At 29.8% G+C, this 12949-nt stretch overlaps 1 long non-coding RNA gene across 1 annotated transcript; it reads right to left on the minus strand.

The window, feature by feature from the left end:
* Nucleotides 1-1074: 1074 nt before the first annotated feature.
* On the minus strand, nucleotides 1075-11020 carry LOC120092208 (uncharacterized). Its single transcript, XR_005485933.2, has 4 exons — nucleotides 9057-11020; nucleotides 8749-8832; nucleotides 1811-2203; nucleotides 1075-1726 (listed from the first exon to the last, which is right to left on the minus strand). It is a non-coding gene; the product is annotated as an uncharacterized LOC120092208 (long non-coding RNA).
* Between the last annotated feature and the right edge of the window lie 1929 nt (nucleotides 11021-12949).

Here is a 12949-nt window from a genome sequence, read left to right on the forward strand (position 1 = left end):
AATCTGAATGGAATTTAGAATGGTCCCTTTCGCTGCTCATGGAAATCCTCGTGTTTGATTTCCTTCATAATATTGGTGTTGGAACACTAGCCTTGAATCCAATATTTCATGCTCGGACCAAACATGTAGAAATCGACATCCACTTCATGCGTGATCAAATGCTCAATAAACGATTAGAAGTCCCATATGTTCCCACGGATGAACAGCTTGCAGATTGTCTCACCAAACCTCTTACATATCCACAATACTCGTACCTCGGAACCGAACTCGGTCTAATAGATCTAACCTCTCTTTTGAGGGGGATATTCAGGATAATAAGGAAGATGATGACGAAGCAGTCAAACAGTGATTCACCATCCAAGCTGGACATTACCTGGAACCTCATGTGGAAAGAATAATCTAGAATTATTCTTGTGTACATTCTGTTAGAGTTCATTTCATCACAATCAAACATGTGTAGGATTAAGGCACGATTGCTTCCCCTTTATCAATATGTATACACAATTGTATCATTCATTCTATTCATCGAGAAAGCACAGAAATATAGAAATCAAAGAGGAATTCCTTAAATGTCATGGCCTTGCTTTATTTCATTATTCCATTTTTCATTTCCACTCTTTTTTTCTTGTTTATTCATTTTTATATTTCAATATATTATTTGGGTAAAATTGGATGAATAGTGCAGGTTTGATAAATAAATAGTGAAATATTATAGATTTGAAAGTAATTGGAGAAATGTTGTAGTTTTGAGGTTTGACCAGTACAATTTTTTTTAAAATTGATGTAGGTTGAGGGTTGGATACTCAAATTTATCTTTATTGAGTTTTCAAAATTCGACCAACAATGATCGAGTTTTGAACACTCGACTCTTTTTTCTTTTTTCTTTTTTCTTTTTTAATATTAATCCCTTACCTTCCCTAAATAAAGTTTTTGTTTTCTTTTTTTAATATTAATCCTTTACTTTTGCTAAACAAAGTATCTTATGAAAATTTACTGTACTATTTCTTAATAAGAAGAAAAATTTACCCCTGTATTTCTTAATAATAAATAAAATTAACTCTAAGAGACATCATAGAAAAGAACAAATTCTCAATCTTTTTTTCTTCCATACTACAACTATGATTCATAATTGAAAAATAATAAAATGGATATTAAAATGTTTATATCAATATAACATTTAATGTTTCTCATTTATTAAAAAATTATAAAAAAAATCAATGTGTCCGACAAGGCGGACGTTGTCGATTTCAAGGTGGTTGTCATCGTCGAATTTGACTCTAGGTTACTTTGGTTCCTCTTTATATTGTTTTGGTTTCTCTTAATGTTGCTCTGGTAGCTCTTTACATCTACATGCGCTTCATAGTATAAATGTTCATTATGCTCTCCACAATCACGCCCATGTCCATGCATGTATGAAGATGATAGACCAGCCTCTGAATCATAATATCCTGAACCAAAATGTGGCATCATCATCATCAGACTAACATAACAAGTATGGCTCTACATCTGCGTCGTAGGAGGAAATTCTTCCACATTGTGGTTAACCTCATCGAACTCATCTTCTTCTACTCAAGCATGTTCCCTACGCCTAGGAACTAGTAGAGGAGCAATAGATATATTGTACATATAATGTATCTCCTCCATATAGCTCTCGTTATTACTGCATATAGTAAAGACTTGATTTGGATAATTTGCAACATCACAAAGGCGACTGTTGTATTGGTCTCTGTGAATTATAAAAAAAAAAAAATTAGACAATATTTAAAATAAATTAAAATTAACAATAATTAGACAATATTTAATTATGTACCAGATGACCCACAATTGTTCTCGGACGAGTAATGTAGCGCCTTGTAATCATATTGTACCAATTGATGTAATTTTGAGCTGCATCCCTATCAAATTTTCCAATTGGATACCCCGTTGCAATAAACCTTGTACGATAGTATCATTGCACTACCAAATGTGCAACTTTTTCATATCAATCTCCAATTCTTAGATTGGTGTCATACAATAGAGGTTTAGTATTGCATTCTGATATGATATCCTATTGGAGACCAAATTGTCGGATCACCCTGTTAGGAAAATGCCACTCACTAATGTGAAAAAATATGAAAGGGCTTATCGTCCACCAAATATGTTGACTGTTTGTACAAAAATTGGGCAAAGTGTCCATGATAGCTTTGTAAGGCACCCAAATAATCTGAAACATAAAATATTATATAAAAATATTGAAGACAAGTACATTAAAAATATGTATAAAAAATTCAATTGGTTCAGTGTTCATGTTCTTGATCAGGTTGAAGCAGATCAAACATGTATCTATACTAACTAACTACATATGTAGTTGACCTAGTTACACAAAATTTGTCTCTCCACCTATATTATTAAATTAATATTTTAGATTTTAAATTAAATATATTAGTCATATAAAAATATTTATTAAATTAAATTAAATTTAAATAACGTATCGAAAATCGTAGACTCGTCCAGCTAATTGATCACCATTCACATGTTGGAGCTGTGAAGCCATTGTTAAAAAGCATTCCCAAGCTCATAATTGCCAAAGTATCAAAGGCCTAGTGATTTCACGAGCATCACATTTTGTTGCTTTGTATAGATGTTCATGCCAAACATGCTCCATCCCAAGACTATCGTCCTGCATTATAGAGGTTGGTTAACAATGGCAAGAACATCAAGTGCATGAAGTGACTTGATTTGTTAGAAAACAACTTCCACCCATCATCTGTAATATATATGCTTGTGTATATCTCATGATAGCTTCCTCGTCTGCACCTAATCATATTAAATTTAACCCCGATCCTTTTATTTTATCAGCAGGTGGAACCATACCAAGTAACAGTTGTCAAATATTCAACCAGTCATCATGCATTACTCTAGGAACTGGCTCGCCGTCAATAGGTAACTCAAACAACACTTCTCAGACCAATTTAATGCGAGCATGGAATACCAAACGCTTGCCATTTATTACATGAACAATACGCCCGGACCCATCTAACCTCAGTATTTGAACATTTTCCCCTTTAACATTGAGGCCATGACATCTGGTTTTCATATGAAATACACCATCATATCAATCGTATGACTGTACTTCATGTTTACTAGATCTTGAAGCCCATTTCAAAATTTTTTCGTGTGTGTACTTGAATATTTACTCACTTAGTATTACAAACATATTTGAAAAAAATTGTTGATTACTAAAAAAAAAAGTAAATTATCACCAGGTTTATTTATCACGACGCTCCAAAACAACTCTTATTTCTTCTCTTCTTTTTTCAAAATAGTTTACTCATTTGAAAAATGTTATTTGAGCAAGAGCATTTATCGTCAGCATTTGATCTCCTTTAAGGACTCCATTGATGCACATAGATAGATTTGTCGTTATCCATTTATACCTGAATCCTCCGTCGTGTGCTTGAGTCCATTGCTCAAAACCAATGTTGTCAACAAAACTCATACAAGTCTGATTTACTCCTTTGATGTCTTCAATAGTTTTATTAAACTTTTGTATTTGGAATTGACATTCGGAATGATAAACATAATTCTTCAATGTATTGAATTTGTATTTTTTTTTTTTTTGTTGAAGTTGCTAACAATATGTCGTAAGCAAAACCAATGATGACATTTTGGTCCTATCCAACCATTTTCTAAATTGTTCACTGTTGAGATAATGTCAGCATATTGATCCAAAATTAAACACACCTCTTCATTTGTAACAATTTCTCTCAAATATTTCAAGAACAATCCCCATGAGTCTGTAGACTCCTCATCAGCAACGGTAAATGCAAGAGAAAGAAGATGCTCGTTTGAATCAACTAATATAGCAATCAGAAACTTTCCTCGATATTTTCCATAAAAGTGGATAATATCTCTCTGAATCATCGACTATCTATTAAAAGCTTCTATACAAGAACCAAATGCCCAAAATATAGAAGTCAGGATGACATGTTCTTCAATTGGCATTTCCTTTACTCTCTATTCCACACGTATTGGGATTGATCTAATTAACCATATACAACCATCTGGATAATAATTTGTATGATCCGTCCCAACACTTTAGTCAATGCCTTTCTTTTGCCCTCCCACACCATAGGGTAAAGAACATGATATCTAAATTTTGCTTTTATGTTGGACTGTAATTGTGCCATGCTGATGAACGGTTTTTCTTACGGCATCACAAACTCTAATGTAATCATTAAAGAATCTAAATGTGCATGACTTTGACTAAGTTCTGAGTAAAAACATGTATGTTTCTCAACATACTTAGTTATTTCAAACAATTCATGCGATTTTTTCTTTGTTGCACGAAGTCTCCATTTGCAACCTTCTTCCCACTTCTTACACCGTATTGCTCAAATCGTTGATGTCAATTCCACAATCTCATATGGCGTGTGACACTTAATAGCAAAATACTTGACCTATGTTGTAGCATTTATTTGTCTTGACAAATCATCCGCTTATACAATTGGATATTATCAACATCAATAACGGCAACAATTGGGTCATGTTCTCGAATGCTATCTATTACAATCATGTCCGAATCATTGAATGTATCTGAAGGTAACTCATGTTCATCACCATCAAAATCCAACTCCTTGAATTCATCATTTCTATTTGTTCAAAAATCTCTATATTGATTGTTAGCCACCATATCTTCATAATCATATAGTGGTGTAACTGATTCAGGATCAGGGTCGTACATTGAAACAGATCTTCAAACTAACTAAAGGGTTGTGCATTCAAGTTTATATCCCACCCTACCCGAATCACATTAACATATAAGTGCACTAAATTCAGGATGGCATCGTAATTGAGAACATCAAGTTCATTGGTTGTTCATTATGAATAGGGAATGACATAAACCTTACTGATCCTGATGGTGTTAGATTAGGATGTCTATATACTATTTCTAATTTACTTGCTCTCATATCTACATCAGGTGTCATCTCTACCATTTCCACGAATTGTTCAAAAACAAGCCCACTATTTATATTTATGCTAAAATCCTCACATGGTGGTTGGTCATAATAACTCTATCAACACCATCAATCACATTACTATTTGTAAACAACATAAATCTCAAACATTTATTCGTCATTTTCTAAAAGAAAAAAAAAACAAACAATACATTACTAATTATTTTACTAATTATAAAAGTTAAATACAAACAAAAATGAACAAAAATTTTAAGAAAATATTAAGAAAAACTAACAAAAAAACTTTGAACATCATCAAACTTAAATACTAAAACAATCGAATATTATAATAAATTTTGTATTAAATAACAAAAAAATTACCAAACTTTTTAAATAAAAAACAATACTCAAAAAATAGAATATTATATAAAAAAAAACAATACATTACTAATTATTTTACTAATAAGCAAACTTAAATACAAACAAAAACAAACAAAAAATATTAAAAATATTAAAAAAAAACTAATAAAAAAACATTGAACATCAAACTTAAATACTAAAACAATCGAATATCATAAGAAATATATATAATAAAAATTCACTCAAATTAATAATTTTGTATTAATTAACAAAAATTACTAAACTTTTAAAATAAAAAAATACTCAAAAAAATGAATATTATAAAAAGAAAAAAAACAATACATTGCTAATTATTATACTAATTATCAAACTTAAATGCAATAAAAAATATAAAATATAAATATATATATATATATATATATTGAGAATATTGAAAAAACTAATAAAAAATATTGAACATCAAACTTAAATACTAAACAATCAAATATTATAAGAAATATGTATAATAAAAATTCACTCAAATTAATAATTTTGTATTAAATAATAAAAAAAAAACTTTTTTAAAAAAAAAAAAACTAAACTAAAACAATAGAATATTATTAAAAAAAAAGAAAAACAAACAATACATTATTAATTATTTTACTAACTATCAAAATTAAATACAAACAAAAATATTGAAAATATTGAAAATATTAAAAAACTAATAAAAAAACTTTGAACATCAAATTTAAATACTAAAACAATCGAATATTATAAAAATATATAAAATACAAATTTATTCAAATTAATAATTTTATATTGAATAAAAAAATACTGAACTTTTTAAATAAAAAACAATACTCAAAGAATAGAGTATCATAAAAAAAACAAACAATACATTACTAATTATTTTACTAATTATTAAACTTAAATACAAAAAACAACAAACAAAATATTAAAAATATTAAAAAACTAATAAAAAAAACTTTGAACATCAAATTTAAATACTAAAACAATCGAATATTATAAGAAATTTATATAATAAAAATTCACTTGAATTAAATAACAAAAAAAAAACTAAAAAATTGAATATTATAAAAAAAAACAAATAACACATTACTAATTATTTTATTAATTATCAAACTTAAATACATGTTGGATTGTATCAACTGCAGCGAAGCAAAAGGATCATTTAAGCACTCAAATTCACTAATTTTGGCATAATATAAAGCATGCTTTTGCAGTAAAAAAATGAATTTCAAGACATACTCTTGTAGAACTTCTTCAAAGCTCATTCAAATCTTGTTGTAGACCACCTCAAGATCTTCCCCACTATTCTCTTGGTGCTCTAAATTGAACTGTGGGACTCAAAACAAGCTTGAATCAAGGGTAGAAGGAGAAAAACTCGCTGCAGCAACATTGTTGAAGAACCCTTACTTCAATCCGAAATTTCTCTAAAATTCTTTATAGATTACATGCCCGATTTTCACTCCAATCTCTTCATTATATTGCAGATCAACATGTAAAGAGAAGAGTTGCATGAGTTTCAGCTCATGCTTGGAGAAGACAAGGCCAAGATATTGCTTCATGTGTGAGCTACTTAGGTGATGGATAATGGAAAAATTCTTTTTTCCATTTTGTGTGTTTTTTATTTTCTAATTTTTCAATTTTATCTAAAAATCAAAATTTGATTTAATAAACTATTTTGATTTTTAAAATAAGAATTTAATTAATTTCATAAATTAATTATTAAATAAAATTTTAATTAATTTAATATCAAATATTAAATTAATTTTAACACATATATTTAAATTATACTTAAATATATAAATTCTCCTATTACATTTAATTCTAAAATTAAACATATAATTATATCTCATATAATTACTAAATCCCTTCATTCTAATTTGAACGTTTCAAATTAACTTATGACGCTATTCTAGAGCTAGTTTGTTATGAGCTAGTAGGGGGACCTCGCGGACCTACAGATCATGGGTTCAAACGATGTGAGACTAATTGGCTAAACTCATTAGACCAAATTAATCTTCATTCGTTAACTAATAGGTCACTCCACTAAAGCCCATAGTTGCACTCCCCTCAGTAGATATATTATGTCCACATGATTTAACCATAATCAGCAAGTTGACCCTTCACAGGTTGTTCGTAATAACGGCTGGGTCAAATATCTGTTTACCCCCGAGATTACGTCTTATTCCTCAAGTCCCTACTAATCCTCTAATGAACAACTAGTTTGTGATCCAATCACTAAACCAAACTTTCTCAGCCTAGTGAGAGGGTGAGGCCCCTTATTCAAGACTTGGATTCAGTACTTGAGAGAACAACTTTTCTCCTATCCCAATATCGAGTAGGTGTGAACTCTGTCTTGTACCCTATGTTCGCATCTATCTATCTAGTCTTACCCCTGGAATGGGGGTCTTATTGAGCCGGCGTTGTTGAGCCAAACCTCAACTATGCAAATTTAAGGGCAATCCTAAATAAACAGGAGTTCATAGTTAGCTCAGGATTAAGATCGAGTTACCTAGGTCATCTAGGTGAAATAGTTAGTCTTAAATAGTAAACATCGTTATAAAGTAAGAGTGACTTATTTCTTGGTCCTGATCTTATGCAAACTCATTACATAGGACACCCCCACTCCTCATGTCATGACGTGTACGAATTAGGATCACATCGTATGTAGCACATTACAACTTTTTGTAATAACTACAGAGTAGACCGCATCCAATGGTGTTACCAGAATAAGGTACTCAACCTCATTCATGTACCATAGATCATTTTGACTATTTACTCGAACCCGATCCACTATTATGTCTCCACATAAAGTTCAAGCACTAATACAATAGTCATAGGTCTTAGTTTATTGGATTTAGACTTTCTTACAATTTATGAGATAATAACAAGTTTATTGATTATAGAAAATGTTTATCATTTTACAAACTGCAAGTTTTAGGATATAAAACCCAACAATACAAACAAAAACAAAAAAATATTAAAAATATATTAAAAATTAATAAAAACTTTGAACATCAAACTTAAATAATAAAACAATTGAATATTATAAGAAATATATATAATAAAAAAAATTATATCAAATAACAAAAAAGAACTAAACTTTTTAAAATGCATTAATACTAAAATACTAACAATATACTAACAAAATCTAATATTATTTAAAATGCAAAAGAAAAACATTAATATGATAAATCTAACATACTATAAATAAGAATATTAAAGTATAGAGAAAAAACTACTAACATTAATATATAAATATTCTTGAATTCAACAACCATTAAAAAAAGTTAACATGACAGATCTACTAATATCAATATATAAATAATATTAAAAAAAATTAATAACATCAATTTATAAGGAATTAAAATGGTATATCTAGCATAACATAATATAAAAAAGTATTAAAAACAAAAAACTAGTAATAAATAAAAAGTAAACTCACAAATTCATTAGCAGATTTACTTTTATAACCTCAAAGTGACAACGGTTCCTCTTTTCTTTGTTATTTGTTATCCGGCAACAAACACTACGAAAAAATAAAATATGTGAGTATATGGATCTATAACTTATTTTCAATTAAAAAAATAGGAATTTAGTTGAGTGAACGTTTCTTCTTTTTGGTTCTTTGTTTCCCAAACAGCAATAAAAACTTATATAAAAAAAAAAAAAAAAACTTAATAGTATGAAAATAGTGACAAAATTTATAATTATTTAAAAAAAATTGAAATGTAGTAGAGTAGATGCACAAACCTCATAATTTGTTGGGTGAATGTGGGAAAAAGAGGATTTAGTAACAATTTTTTGGAGAATGAGATGAAAAAGGGTGATTTAAGATACAAAGAGGCAGAAAGGGAGAAAGTAATTTGTGAGAAGTAAAATTTGAAAGAGAAGAAGAAAGGGGCAACGAGCTACATGAGACACAGAGAGATAGAAGTAGAGAGTAATATGAGGAAAAAAGAGGAAAAAAATCGATTTGAGAAGAGTGATTTGAGAAGTGGGTGGTGGGGTTTAAAAATAGGTAGGTCGAGTGTTGAAAACTCAACCCACGAATGGTAGAACGTTAAAAGCTGTCAATGAAGGATTAAAAGCTGCCTTCAAAGCTGTTGGTGAAAGAATTAAAAGCTAGGGTGAGAAGACAAGTCAAGACTTCAAGTCTCGAGATGAGCAAGTGGTCAGAGATTCCTAGCAGATGGACAGTTGAAGCCTCAGATGGTTTTGTCAAATGTTGAAGACTCGATCTTTGTAGGTGAGTTTTCAAAACTGACCTCTTTTTCTCTCTCTCTTTTTTCTTTTTGACTTCCCTTGAGCTTCTAAAAAAGGTCGGCAAATAACAATAAATTCCTATACTTTTACAACTACCATATTTTACTAAATATTTCTTCCCATTGCAATATTAAAATAAAAGGTCTATTATTTGTGATGGAATCGCTCATAGTATCTTAAATTAAAATTGGCAAAAAAGAAAAAAAAGAAAAAAAGAAAAAATCAAGTGTGCCTCCACTAGTTTTTAATCCAAGTGATGAGGGACTTTGAGCCATACAATTATCAAAGAACATTTAATTGTTTGAAATTTTGAGTTAGAATTTATATTGACCCTCAAAACTTAAAATTTAATGTTGGGCTCTTTTAGAAATTTGAAGAGTAACTTACTTCATTGATTAAAAAATAATAATTAAAAAAATGTTATTTTTTTTAATAGAACATGAAAAACAACTAAACACCAGAAACTAAAGAATGAACTAAAATAAAAGCAAAAAATTTCAGGAGGCCAATCTTTCAACCAGTGCGCCACTATTTTTTTAAACTATTCTGTTTCTTTTAAAAGTGGTCAATATAGTGTTATGTAATAATTAGAATAAAAATGGCTAAAGTTACGAAGAAAAAAGAATCTTAAAATCGTTATCTTTTGTTTAAAAAATTATCTTTTCATAAATACTTCCAAACTACTTTTACGATAGAAACTTGATCAGATTTTAGATGAAATTTGTGACTTGGGATGAAGTAATATTTGGGACCCAATTTTTATTCTAATTAAATTAGCATCACACCCTTCTATATTTCAATTTTCATCCAATATTGAAATAAATTAATAACTAATATGGTAACTTTCAAAATAATAATGACTAATTTATCTCTATCAACATTTAAAATTAATAGATCAACCATTGAGTTTGTAATTCATACCATCCCAATCTAACTTACATTGGTGAGCCAAATTAAAGTATTTGAAAATTGTTCTTTTTCCACAATTTCTTATCCATGGTTTATCTTTTACAAGTAAACATTGAATTTTTGTCCAGATTTTAAAAATGAAGACAAATTTTTTAAAACTTTAATTTTGAAAATAATCCTAAAAAAGAATGCAAAAATGCGAATGAGAAAGTTCGTACAAAACATCCACTCCGCGTATCATCCTCCTCCGGCAAAGACCTACCACCGCCATGGCCACGGCCGCAGCTGTGCCTGTTGCCTTCTCACCACCTTTCTCAAGCTCCTCATCGGGCCAAAGGTTAACATGAAGTGGCGAGGACCTTGCAGAGTTCAACGGTGAGACCCTTGCCGGCGCCTTCGACGTTAACATGAAGTCCCATCTCCGGCTGAGGTTGAATTTCGGCTCCGTGAGGATTGGAAAGTTCAGGCCAAAGGTTAACTGCGAATTGAAGGTTGCATTGAAATCGAATGCAAATTCTTTTTTCTTTCAAACCACTCGCTGCGACTTCGATTTGTAATTGGTCACTTTCGGGGTTTTGACTCAGTCAATACTTAGGATTCTTTTGACTGGGTCAATTCTACATGTATTTTCATTATTCTTTTATTGTTTTTGTTTTTAATGTTGATAATACCATTAATTTGTTTTTCACTGTTGGTTTTTTATTTTTTTGTATAAATAAATATCCTAGTTCTTTATTCATTTTTTAAAGACCGTTTTTAAATATAGAAAAATAAACCAAAATATTTACCAAAATTTTAAAACTAATAGATACTAATAAACTTTTATCAGTGGCTATCAATATCACTAATAGAAGTTTATCAGTATCTTTCGGCGTCTATCATTGATAGTTCTAAAATTTTGCTATATTTTGTAAATATTTTCAACAGTTTTACCATTTGAAATAATTGTCTTTTTTTAATGGATTTGGTATTTGTTTATAATTTAATTTTTTTAAAAAAATTTAAATCTTTAAACAAGAAAAATAAAGAAAAAAAATTGTTCTATAATGTTTAAAACTATAAGAGATCATCCATGAGCAAGAAAACAAAAATGCCACTCGAGCGGTGAGCTTATAATGATCAAGAACAATAGAATCTACACTTATCTTTATAATAATATGATATTATTCATTTTGATCATAAATTCTCGTAACATTGCTTTTGAAATTACCCAAAATATCTCATACCAATATAGATAATTATCCTTTATTATATATATGTCTATGATCATGTTCTCCTCTTCCGAATATGGGACTTTGTTTGCACCTAAGATACAATTTTGAAGATTCGAAACTTTTATAGAATTGTTTAAAAGATCATTTTGGATCCATATATACTTTGAACTTTATTGTTGATTTTTTCAAAAGCTTTTTTATACCTATTAGCGGCGCATTTTATTATATTTCGGTAACAATGATTCTCTTATAAACACAAGACTCATCAACATTCTGATCAAAGCTATAAGATTTGATCACAGTATCAAATCTTATATTCTGAGATCGAGAAGCTTGTTTCAATCCATAAATGGACCAGTTAAGCTCGCAAACCTTTTATTTTTGACCTTGGGTTATGAATCCCTCAAGTTGTTCCATATATTTGGTCTCCTCAAGATTGCCATTCAGAAAAGTAGTCTTGACGTCTATTTGTCAAATCTCATAGTCATATTATGAGGCAATGGATAGGAGTATCCAGATAGACTTCAATGTGGCAACAGGTGAAAAAGTCTCCTCATAATCGACTCCCTCAACTTGGGTATAACACTTTTCATAAGTCTAGCCTTAAAGGTTTGCACATTTCCATCAGCATATTGTTTTCTCTTGTAGATCCATTTGCAACCTATAGGTTTAACATCATCAGATTGATTTACAAGATGCCAAACTGAATTGAAGTACATAGACTCCATTTCAAGATCCATAAGTATGATCCACCCATCTTTGTCAACATCCTTCATTGCCTTCTTGTAAGACAATAGATCCTCAACATCACCATCAGCTATAATAGCCAGAGTTTATGTTGAACCCATATAACGTATAGGCGAGTTTGCAACCCTCCCAATACGTTGAGGCTCCCTCAACGTTTGAGATGGATGTGACCTACTAGATGAACCAATTTCAACAACTCTTGTTGAGGTATTGGACTTTTCAACAAATCTTGTTCAAGGTTCAATAGTTTAACTGGAAAGTTCATTTAACATTATCTTACTGTGAGGATTATGCTCCCTTATGTGGTAATCTTCTAAAAAATTAGTATTTATCGACACAAACACTTTATTATCTTTAGAATCATAGAAGCAACCACCTCTTGTTCCTTTGGGGTAACCTACAATAGGCACAATTTTGAATGAGATTCCAATTTCTTAGGATTTACTTCAAGCACATGTGCTGGACAACTTCAGATTCTTTAGTGATATAAACTACCTTTACGACCTTCAA

Source organism: Benincasa hispida, chromosome 11 (genome assembly GCF_027475165.1).
Source record: "Benincasa hispida cultivar pf3 chromosome 11, pf3_genome.v1.1, whole genome shotgun sequence".
Lineage (NCBI taxonomy): Eukaryota > Viridiplantae > Streptophyta > Magnoliopsida > Cucurbitales > Cucurbitaceae > Benincasa > Benincasa hispida.